We start from the raw sequence: 13,110 nt of genomic DNA, 5'->3' as shown, positions 1-13,110 counted from the left end.
GGACAGGTGGTTAAAATGGAGTTTGTATACGAAGGGGGCGTGTCTAATAAAATGAATATCAAATATCTAAATACTGAATCAAGCAACTTAAAAACTAAAGCCTGAGTAGACTATACAATGACCTTTGTTTTTCCAAAGTGAAATATCCCTTTAAGCACTGTCTTTAAGCTCTTTTTTTCTTCAAATTTCCCTGAAGATTTAAAGAGAGTTATTTTTCTTTTTTTTTTAAGATTTATTTTTGGACTTTTATGCCTTTATTGATAGGACAGTACACTGACAGGAAATGGGGAGAGAGATGCGGAGTGACACGCAGCAAAGGTCAGTTCAGTTGTATTTTGTTTCTTCAAAATACAACTGAACGGCTGAACATTTTATTACGTTTCCTGGGACAGTAACACAGAAACTATGCTTCAGGTCCTTTTACAGCAACATTATGAGCAACTGCGGTGGCAAAGGTCAGAGCCATGGTGCTCAGATCAGATAAGAAGGGAGTGGCAGTATAAGATGAATGGGCATAAGAACTAAAAGGTACAGTAGGTAAATTAGAGCAAATTATGGGCAAGGATAATTTGACCCAAACACTGTCTTGGATACTTTTTCAAACAAAATTTTCCAGAATTCTCTGTCGATTCTACAGACCATATTTGACATACAAGTATAAATAACTACATATAGATGCTTATTAGGTAAATAAATAGTTTTAAAATCCAACTGTACTTTATGTTACATTCTGACTATGAATAGCCTACTATTATGTTTCCAAATAATTGCAAGATTGGTACAATAAGCTCATACAAATCAATTAAGCACCGCTTAAATTGATATAAATTAGTTCTTTGTTGTATGGCTATTTTTTTTTTGAAGAAATAAGAAATAGGGACGCCACATTGAAAGTGGTTTGCACTAAACCCAGGCAATGCTAAAACAGAGCAATGTTAGAGATTTTGTCATGTAAATTTCAACTAACTGTATACCTTCAACTTCTACAGTAACAGAAAGGATGTTCATGTACAATTCACCAGTGAACTAGAAAGGAGAACAAAAGTCTATTGACTTTGCTTTATTACAGTAGCTGTTAGATTAGGTAAATCAAAAATCATACTTGTAAACACTGTTTAATAAATTACTGTAAATAAAGTCACTCCTTCACAGAATTACGAGTTTCCACTGTCAAATATCTATGCCCAAAGAGGACGTGAACTCACTGGTGCAGTGCTACCTACAGTATACACATTATTTTCTCATGAGCTATGGAATATAAATATATTATTGTCCCCTCCATATTTTTGTGTCTCTTTTATAAATAAGAACCGAAAATGATTGGGAAAAAAACTCTGTCTGTGCAGCACAGTCTATTCAAAGTGTCTATTGAAATGAATGCAGCCATAAAGCAAAGGATAAGGAAAGGAAACCATTATAAAGGTATGGTTGCTTTAGCCTTAGATCAAGACTATCCTTTCGACATTTGTGTATCTATGACAGGCTTTGACTCTTCCCCAGATAGTATTTGGAGTTCCGTGTTTGAGGCCCGTACATCTCCATGAATTTGTACATTTATGGAGATGTACGGGCCATAAACATGGAACTCCAAACACTATTTGGGGAAGTGTCCAAGGCTGTCATAGATACTCAATTGTCAGAATCAATAAAGTAAATGTATGACAGTCTTGATCCAAGGCCAGGTTTCCTTATGCAGAAAAGATAGCCTGTTTATCTTTCTGATAATTACATGACTGCATGTATGTTCAATTTTTGTTGTTGTTGATTATTTGTGATGCTACGCAAATTTTATGTTTTAGAAACAGAATAGGGGCTAAAGTCTGGAAGCATACGTTTTTTCCCATACTCTCTTTTCTTTTTTCCATACTTAACCAGACCTGGAAATTACTCAAATTAAATTCTACTAGACCATACCCGTAGGGGGATATGAGCACCCAAAGTGTGCAGTTTGGCTTATGCGCTGAGAACAGACAGTTTATCAGGGATCGAAAGTGAGTTTGTACTGTGTAGTGCAGTGGTTCTCAAACTTTTTCATGGCAAGGACCCCCAAATTGACACTTGTTAACCCGCAGACCCCCATTTGAAAAGATATGCCAGGGACCCCCATAAGAGATGATTTTTTTACGGCTCTAGCAGTGAATCTCAACCATTTTAATTTACAGACCCATAAGGGTCCATTTGGTACCTAATCTATCATTTAGCTGGGGACCCCCTGGAACTCCCTCAAGGACCCCTGAAAAATACTCAATGCATTTTTCCCATTGACATTTCCAAAAATATCTATATCAATTAATTTAAGCCTAGAATCAAGCCATCCAGGGTCCTAGTGTTTGTGCCAACTTTGGTGCGGAGTGGTGGAGCGCCTGTGGACCCTGGGGGCCCCTGGTGTAGCCCCCATGTGACTATTGTCATGGCAGAGCCCTGAACAGTGTTTGTGCCAAGTGTGGTATGCATTGGAGCAACGGTGCATCTGTGGCCACTGGTGCTGCTGGTGTGACTATGGCACTGACTTACACCAAAAGTCACTTGTTTTCAAAGTGGGTTAGAAAGGGGGTCCCCGGCAAAATGAAGAACAGTTTAAATACTTATGCTATTACATTTTTTCGGCTATTCCAAATAGCCGATCTACAAGCTCACAACATGTCACATCACAAACCGTTGTGAGCTTGTAGATTGGCAATTTTCTAAATCTCCTCAATTGGGTGACAGCGGCCAAATACATATCAATTTGGGGTGTCCTTGACATGAAAATGTTTGAGAACCACTGAACCACTTTATTTTTTGTTAATATAAGCGTTAAATGGCTTTATATCCTTATAGTAATTAATCATTAGTGTTTGTTCAGTAACAGGTCTCCCTAGTCTCTCCAGCCCTTTAGTAAACAGACAACACATTTTCAGGTCGGTATACCAATTTCCTCCAAACAGGAGAGAGATCTCAGGATACAGGATAAGTGAAATTGGAAATTATAAAATAAATACATAAATTAGTAGACAGAATTGGAACTGAAACGCCATAAAATTGAAGATGATGAATGGGTTCTCTATCCTGATCGGATGACATTTCTAAACAACCTGACATTTTTTTTTCTCTGTTTATTAAAGAGCTGTAGAGATTCCTGTTACTGAACAAACACTCTATATTGTAACAAGGATTACTATCAGAACTTACACCACCTTTAATTGTACAGCAAAATTAAAAGCAACTGATGATGGCACAAAGGTCATAGCCATAGTGCTCAGATCAGATAAGAGGGCAGTGCCAATATAAGATTGGGTACAACGCCTAGCTGTTATCAATTAATGTTTAACCTGCCACTCTGTGACGCAACACAATATTTTGTGCCAGCTAGGTCTTCATTGTATGAACACAAGACACAAGTGTGAAGCTCATTGAAGAAGCTCATTGAAGAAGCACATTTCAGCGGATGAGCAACAATGGCGGTGAGTATTTTGTATAAATTAATTGAGGAGAGTGTGTAAAGCCTGATCTAAATCTGATTTAAGCTTCAGTGAAATAACGTATAAAAAATATTTATATTACTGTTTAATATTGTTTTTATGACCAAGTTGCACAACTGATCGGACTGTGAATTCCATTTGTAGTTTTGGATTTTTCTATCTTTTTCTATCTTGCAAATAAACCTTATAGATTAGGCTCAGCTTCAAAATTATTTTGCTGAGAAGATCATGGTTTGGAATGTTTTGAATAAAACGACTTGTGTTGCTTTCAGCAGCTTTGGAATAAATACAAATGATATATTCAGCACAAAAGTATATGTAAATGGTGGAGCTGTTATGTTTAGATGCAATGACTACATGTTGCTTGTGTGTGCTAGATTGCAGTGCTGAACACTATTCATTACGATGAGTGGCAAGATTGTCAAATTTGTTATATTTTATGTCTGTACCCTAGGTTGTACTTCTTGATTGTAGTCTTGATTTACAAGCTGTATTAAAGCAAACAACAAGGTCTGTCGGGTCACTGCTATTAAGCCATTAAGTTAAAAGTGAATGTTTTCTGATTCACTCATGCATAGATGAAAGATTATACTGATCTGAAGTCACTAGTCAACCAATCTGAAGAAACCTTCATAGGTGGAAGAAGTACTCACATTTTGTACTTAAGTAAAAGTATCAATACCACAGTGTAGAAATACTCTATTACAAGTAAAAGTACCAGAATTCAAAATGTACTTGAGTAAAAGACAAGTACAAAATGGCATCAAAATATACTTACTAAAAGTAAAAGTACTCATTATGCACAATGTCCCATTTCACAAGTTTACAAATGTATGAAATCCTTTGAAAATAGCAGATCTACAAGCTCACAACGCGTTGCAAAGTGACACGTTGTGAGCTTGTAGATCAGCTATTTAAAAATAAAATTGTGTGTGTGTGTGTGTGTGTGTGTGGGTGTGTGCGTTTAACCTGCCACTCTGTGACACACCGCAATGTTTTGTGCCAGCTAGGTCTTCATTGTATGAACACAAGACAGAGAGTGAAGCTCATTGAAGAAGCACATTTCAGCGGATGAGCAACAATGGTGGTGAGTATTTTGTATACATTAATTGAGGAGAGTGTGGGCCTATAAGCCTGATCTAAGTCTGATTTAAGCTTCAGTGAAATAACGTAGGCTATGATGTTTTTTTTAATAATAATACATTGTTTTTGTGACCAAGTTGCAACTGTGAATTCCATTTGTAGTTGTGGATTTTTCTATCTTGCAAATAAACCTTATAGATTAGGCGCAGCTTCAAAATTATTTTGCTGAGAAGATCCTGGTTCGTAATGTTCTCGAATAAAACAACTCACGTTGCAGGTTTCACTGCTTTCAGCAGCTTTGGAATAAATACAAATTCAGCACAAAAGTATATGTAAATGTAAATGTTGGAGCTGTTATGTTTAGATGCAATGACTACATGTTGCTTGTGTGTGCCAGATTGCAGTGCTGAACACTATTCATTACAATGAGTGGCACGACTGTCCAATTTGTTATATTTCATGTCTGCAGTAAACACACCCTAGGTTGTACTTTAGTCTTGATTTACAAGCTGTATTAAAGCAAACAACAACGGTCTTTATCTGTCTACGGGTCACTGCTATCAAGCCATAAAGTAACAAAGTTAAAAGTGAAAGTATTCTGATTCACTTATGCGTAGATGGAAAATTACTGATCTGAAGTCACTAGGCCAGTGGTTCCCAAACTGTGGTTCGGGACCCCCAGGGGGATCCCCACATGATTTTTTGGGGGTCCCCAGATGACATTGAAGTGTATAATGACTTTTAAGACCTTTTTAATATACCTGAAAAAAAAGAAAAAGACCATTACTGCATCTATTCAACAAACTATACTATAAAGACTGATCAAACATTTGCCAAAGTGTCAAATAATATAAGAAAGAGGCGTTGTGAGCTTGTTGATCGTCTATTTTCACATTATTTATCATCATTATTATTTATGGAACCAAGTCAAACTAAATGCGTGCGTGCGTGTGTGTGCACGTGCACGTGTGTGTGTAATGTAATGTTCCTCAAATATGAATGAAAATGACAAAAACAATCAATTTACTGTATAAGAAGTACAATTGGTTTAAAACCTGCTGTGTACTTTAATGATACAAATACAATGCTTGACCTCATATCCATTCAAATGTGCAAAGTCAGAATCAAAGAAATGTATTTTCATTAACAAAGCCATGAATATCTTGACTTACAGTGTTGCCTCGTATCAAGCCAATCAGATAGTACTGTAATGGTAATGGTTGTGCTTGTCCATGTGCTGTGTTATGTGCATTTGTTTTATAGGGCCAATATTGTTCTTACTTCGAGAGCCAGTAAAGTCAGCAGTACCGTCCTGGAGTAGACAAGATGGAGGATGTGCACCAAACACAGGACATACCTAGTCCTACTAAATGGTATGTGAGTAGATTACATATTCTGGGTAGAATCAAAATACCACCATTCAGCTTTCAGGTTATTGACTGTTCAGTTGTGGAGATATATGTTGTGGATATATATATATATATAACATACGCCAGTAATTTGATATTTGTTGCATGTCATGCAGGGCACAAGAGGAGAGATCAGGGTCAGTGTCCTCTGTCCATTCAGGACACAGTCATATGAATCAACAAGAACAGGCTACAGCAGGACCTCATTCAGCACAAGGGTGAGATGTATATTTTAATTACATCGGAACTATAAAAAATGTATTAGCATAAGAAGTAGTTTAATTATTCTGGACGTAGAAGACACATTTTACTATAAATATATGAAGTTATGCAATACAGAGTTGGGATCAGTGTCAAAAAATTATCTCAAATTGAGTCATTAGGAAGGTTTGACAATATGGGGAATGTGATCGTGGGCAAAACTGTAACCTGTGAATACCAGAAAAGATTTTCTTCTGTTAAATATCAAATTTATGTGTTCCCAGCATGAGAAGTGAGAATTTCAAATATCAGTCTTTACCAGTTAATGTGAGACCTTGATGAGTTGATGAAGTTAGTTTAAACTATCCTCACAAAGATGTGTGTGCGTGCATATTTGTATATTGGTGGCTTGTAATTAAGATGAAATAAAGAAATAATATACACATCGACATTTTACGGTAAATATGTTTGAATGATGTGTTCCCAGGTTAGAGACGAGAGGAGAGTCTGGGGTCACTGCCCTTTTAGGAGTGACAGATCAATGGACATTCCTCTTCACTTCACTTTACCTGTTGAAAGGTTAGATATTGAATCTCTCCCCTTAGTAAACTGGACCTGAGTTTTCTCTGTACTTGGACTGCTTTTTTCTGTCTACACCAAATCTCTTCGCCCAGAAAGACGTTGTGACGTGTTGTGAGCTTGTAGATATGCTATTTTTGGCTAATGTTCCCCCCCAGAATATGGATGCTGGGGTTCAAGTGGAAGTGGTTCATATAATATACAAAAACTGTACATATATAGGGCATAGCAGTGGCGGCCATTTTGTGGTTCCACCGATCCAAAGCCCATAAATCTTTCCCATAGAGAATTCCAATCAATTATTTTAAGCCTAGAATCAAGCCACAGAATCAAATGTTTTATGGTCATGATTCAACAGGAGCCTGGATGGCTTGATTCTAGGCTTATATTGATATAAATATTTTTGGAAATCTCTATGGGAAAAACGAATGGGCTTTGTATCGGTGGAACCACAAAATGGCCACCACTGCTATGCCCTATACAGTGAGATTTTTCTGGGCATCCTTATTTTTCTAGAAATAAGGGACGCCCGGCCGGGTGTCCCTTATTTGAATTTCAGGTAGTTGGCAACCCTAGTTGTGTATGATGTAACTCCATATATTGGTACGATATTATAGGTTATGAGTAGTGGTATTTCATTTTTTAAACAACAAGGGCTATCACCTTTTACGTCTCACTCTCTAATGGTAGAGTGACTTCACGTTATGTGGGACATAAGTGGGACAGCCATACTGTACTTTGTAATAATAATTCAATATATGCAAAATCAATCAATATCCTAAAGTAATCTTGAATTGTTGCTACAACACGTGACATCACCATAGGTGAAAGTTTTGGGCAGAATAAATAAAGAGTGAAGAGAACATGAGTGTGCTTGCTTGCTAGTGAGCCCACTAAATAGTGTTCATCCTCTCTTTTTACCAGGGTTCATCTGCAGAGACCTGTATCCAACTGTCCCTCCATGGCAAGTGACAAGTCCCAGGATAGAGGCATTAACTTCAAAGATGGACACCACTCCACAGATCAGAGGTTTGAAATCACCAGACAGATGAGCATCCACAGGATTTTAAAATTGTGGTCATCCTGGTTGATAGTCATACTGGGAACAGTGGCTCGATATTATAAGGCTTCTCTTCTCTCTGTTGTTGTGTTCTTGGATAAAATATATGTTTTTGTCAAATAGTTTATACATCTGTTATAATAGCAGGGGTGGCATAAGTACTCAGATTTCTTACTTCATGTCATTTTATTGTCTACTCAGGCTTTTGGGAGCACCCCGGACATTTTTTAAGTTGCTTGATTCAGTATTTAGATATTTCATATTCATATTATCAGACATGCACCTTTCCTATACAAACCCATTGTAACTTCAAACTCTTTAACCATGATAGATTCATCAAGAACACCCGTCCTTGGTTCTGGTGACTGATATTATTCTGATATTGTCCTTCTAATACGTGAGGAGACCGTGTCTTTTCAATTACTTTTTTCATTTATTTTTTATTATTTTTGGGAAAATGAAAACAATTCAATACATAAAAAAATTCTATAAAATAAATGAAAAATGTAATCGAAAAAACACGCCCCCCTCACGTAGGAGGGCAGGATGTGTCACCAGAACCAAGGACAGGTGTTTTTGATAAATCTAACATGTTAAAAATTGAGTTTGAAATTATAATGGGTTTGTATAGGAAGGCCTGTCTGATAAAATTAATATCAAATATCCAAATACTGAATCAAGCAACTTAAAGGGATATTTCACTTTCAAAAAAACTTTGTTTTTTTATCGTCTACTCAGGCCTTTGTGAGCCCCCCAGACAGTTTTTAAGTTGCTCAATTCAGTATTTAGATATTTGCTATCAATTTTATTAGACACGCCCCCTTCCTATACAAACCCATTGTAACTTCAAACTCCATTTTAACCATGTTAGATTCATCAAAAACACCCGTCCTTGGTTCTGGTGACTCATACCGCCCCCCTAATACGCGAGTAGGCCGTGTTTTTTCAATTACTTTTTTCATTTATTTCTAATATATTTTTAGGAAAATGAAAAAAATAAAATGCAATATTTTTTTTTTTATAAAATAAAATTATTATAATTTTTTTAATCGGAAAAACACGGCCCCCTCACGCATTAGGAGGGCAGGGTGAGTCACCAGAACCAAGGACGGGTGTTTTCGATGAATCTAACATGGTTAAAATGTAGTTTGAAGTTACAATGGGTTTGTATAGGAAGGGGGCGTGTCTGATAAAAATGAATATAAAATATCTAAATACTGAATCAAGCAACTTAAAAACTGTCTGGGGGGCTCACAAAGGCCTGAGTAGACGATAAAATTACCAAAAGTTTTTTTGAAAGTGAAATATCCCTTTAAAAACTGTCTGGGGGGCTCACAAAAGCCTGAGTAGACTTTTTAAAGTGAAATATCCCTTTAAGTAAAAGTTCTACATTCAAACCTTTACTTATATTTACAGTACAATTGTAAAAGTATTCATTATAAATGGTCCATTTCACAATTCATAATTTGTCAGCCTACAAGATCATAGATTGTAGGTGAGACCTTGATGAGTTGATGAAGTTAGTTTAAAGTTGAACTATCATCAGAGTTATAGTAGCAAACAGGGTGGTAATGCACAAAACGTTGAAAGATGTGTGTGTGTGTGTGTGTGTGTGTGTGTGTGTGTGTGTGTGTGTGTGTGTGTGTGTGCGTGCGTATTTGTATATTGGTGGCTTGTAATTAAGGCAATAGAAAAGCTGATGAAATAAATAATAAATGTTAGAAATGTTTAGATTAGTTAGATTTTAAGGTAAACATGTCTGAATTATGTGTCCCAGGTTAGAGACAAGAGGAGAGTCTGGGGTGTCTGTTTACCCTAGGAGTGACAGATTAATGGAAAGCCCTCATCTCTTCACTTTACCTGTTGAAAGGTTAGATATTAAATCCTGACTTCAGCTGTTATGAAATTATGTTATTTGAGTGAATGAGAGCTCTTTTTGCTTAAATATTGTGCTTAAAGCAAAATGACACTTTGGTAGAGGTTTGGGTTGTGTAGTTACCTTGCCATGATGTGACTCCAAATATAGGCAAGATAGTCAATAGTTCTATGAGTAGTAGTGTTTAATTTTTGAAAAAAAAAGGTTTTCAAATAATTGTAATAGAGTAAAAAGTACAACATTTGCCTCTGAGATGTAATTATAAATGATCGAAAAATTGAAATACTCAAGTAAAGTAAAAGTGCCTCATTATACCTATTAAGTACAGACTTCAGTAAATGTACTTGTTATTTCTACCACTGCATGATAGACAGTCAGTGATAGAATGATGTTGTTTGCTTGAATCATTGGTGCAATCATATTAGGGTGTCCAGAGCAGCTACTTCACGATATACTTCTGTTACAGCAATCTGGGAACCCATCGTCAAATAAAAAGGAAAAACAGCGCCCCCAGCGTTTTTCACTTTTGCGAAGCACTGAATCTGTTCTTGAGAGATTACTGTTATAGTAATATCACTACCTTTCATAGATTTCACAGATACTGTATATGTTGGTCAAACTTAAGTCAGTCATTATTAATATAAATTTACACTTTGTCACTGTTGAGATATTCTTATTAATAGTCTCAAGCACGCATACACATGTGCTCTTTGCACTTTATTTATTATGCATGTGCAGAAAACTTCATACTTTCAACTAGAAAATTCATTCAAACTTTAACACGTTCAGCTTCAGCGTTGTGGGCTTCTTTTCAACTTTTTGAAAAATGCATATAGTTTTTTAAACCTTTAACTCAAATATTTTCCATTGAACTCAATTGTGTCTCAAAATGTTCAGCTTCATTGGGAATCATGGGCTTCATTTCAACTTTTAGAAATGTGTTATACTTTAGAAGTTTTTGATTAAACTCCCCCAGCATATGGGATATAATATATCCTTGGTTGGCCTGACAACAAACTAGCCAATTGCGGCACAATTCTCCCTCGATGCTATAGGGTCAAAAAACATACCCAGCCTCAGATGCAACCAAAAACAGGGTATCTAAATACAGTAAACACAGTAAAACAGTATGTGATTAAGTCAGTTGGGAAACAGTATTCCTGTAGCCTACATTAAAGGACATTTTTTTATTGACTTACAGGTTGGCTGAAGAAGGGAAAACATTTCGTGATTATGAATCAATGAGGACTAGTAGACCCTCAACAGACCATCAGTTACAATTCAAGGAACATGTACCGCAATATGGGTGAGATTCTGAAACAATACACAAAATCACAATTGTTTCTGTTAGTCAGAGATGGTTTGACAGTCTTTAATGACAAAAGTGACCTGGGAGTTTTAAAAATGTGATGAAATGCTGTGATGAAAAGGATTTTGTAGAATTGGTAAAACTTGGGGGAAGTGTTCATTAACATTCACTACCTTTCAAGTCTGTATTTGAATAAAGCATAGAACTTCAGTGAGTGTGTAAACTGTTGTACAGGTGGAATCCGGAGTCATCCAGGTTATCTACATGTTCAGAATCATCAGATGCGAGTCCATTTCCACAAAACAAAGAGTAAGCATTGATACATGTATCCTATCCTTTACAGCTGTTTTTGTACACACACAAGACATGACACTCAGTAGACAAGCAACAGAGATGGTCAAACCACACAAATAAAATGTAATAACAATTAAATTCTATATTTTGCTACAATCTACAGGGCAAAAGAGGTCACCTGTACCATGTGTTCAGACAACAAAGCTGTGAAGATCTGTCTGACCTGCAATGTCTCCTTGTGTGAGATTGATGTAAAACCACACTACAACAATCCAGCTCTACAGAGACATAAACTGGTGGACGTAACTGGAGAGGTGGATGATAAACGCTGCCTGCATTATCACAAACCTCTAGAATACTACTGCAAGACTGACCAGATAGAGATCTGTAGTGTTTGCGCAAAAACAACTCACAGAGGTCATGACTTGATCTTTAATCAGGTAAAAATGTACATTGAACAAATTAAAAACAATCAAATTGATTGTGTAGTAGTCTACATCAACATGTTGAATTTGCAGTAAGCATTTAAACAAAAAAATTGTCATATGTAATTTGTCTATCTATCACTATAATGATTATGACCACCTGTTCTCATTATGCTGCCAAAGGCTTCAGGTGGAGGGCAATACCAAATCTCAGCCAGAATGGATCGTAAGTATTGATCCTAATCTTTCTGAGCAGATATTATGAATATCTCCATAAAATATTGCCAAGCAGTGCTGCATACATTTGACTCACAATTGGAATTCAATTTTACATTTTGATTATTGTTGTTGTGTTGTGATAATTGTTGTGTGCTGCATATGAATTGGTTATGACTGCTTTGATGTTAATGCATCATGTTGTCTGAAATCCTTCACCAGTGCCGCCCCCTCCTGGTTGGTTCAAGATCCTGCCGCTGAAAACTGGCAGTGTGAACCTTACCTGGGAACCTCCTAAGGGATTGGATGGACCTAAGCAGTACAGAATAGTCTGGAGATGTGACGAAGAGCAAAAAAGTTTAAAGATAAAAAATAAGTGCCAAATTGAAATCAATGAACTTAAATTAGGAAGAAAATATGACTTTGCTGTGGCCACAGAAGCAAACAATGTTAAAAGTATCTGGTTGATAGAATCTTATTTCACAGGTAAGTAAAGTTTTAATCTGTTGTACATCAACCTTTAAAGGACCATACCGGTGACAATACATGTCATTGTCTATTCACAGTTTTGGCCACATATTGGACATAAACATGGACCATTTTACCTTTAGGCCCAATTGTTTGTTTACATTTTCTCTCTTACTTACTTGCACAATTGAGTAAATGTTGGCTAAACATCATTGTGTGCTGTTTATAAGTCATAGAATTTTCTAGAGACCATTCAGCATTTTTCAAATCAAGCTGCACTTTAAAGTGCAATGATAATGTAACTTTGACAAAACATAACCATTTAACAATATCAATTTTTTGTATTACCTATCTTAAGCATATTTCAAGTGTCCTGCAAGTATAATTTTATAACTGAAATGAATAGAATCCAGTGACTTCCTTTATAACTTTATAATAACAAACTTTATTTGTATAGCACTTTTTAAGAACAGAATAAGACAAAGTAAAAACTAAGACAAACCACGGTATGGAAAATGGAGGCAGTCGCCTATTGTTAAATAGCCAATACTGTGAGCTGCAGACAATGGACTAAACATGCCAAACCACCGGTATGGTCCCTTGGTGCATAATCTAGTCATCTGGTATTATTATAAATAGAAAGCATGCTTGCTGCATTCACTACATCTGTTCTATTTTTCATCTAGAGATCCCAGCCCCAACAGACTTGATTGTAGACCATCATACATC

This window comes from Gymnoscopelus braueri (genome assembly GCF_963280865.1).
Source record: "Gymnoscopelus braueri genome assembly, chromosome: 2".
NCBI lineage: Eukaryota > Metazoa > Chordata > Actinopteri > Myctophiformes > Myctophidae > Gymnoscopelus > Gymnoscopelus braueri.
This window is presented reverse-complemented; position numbering follows the sequence as displayed.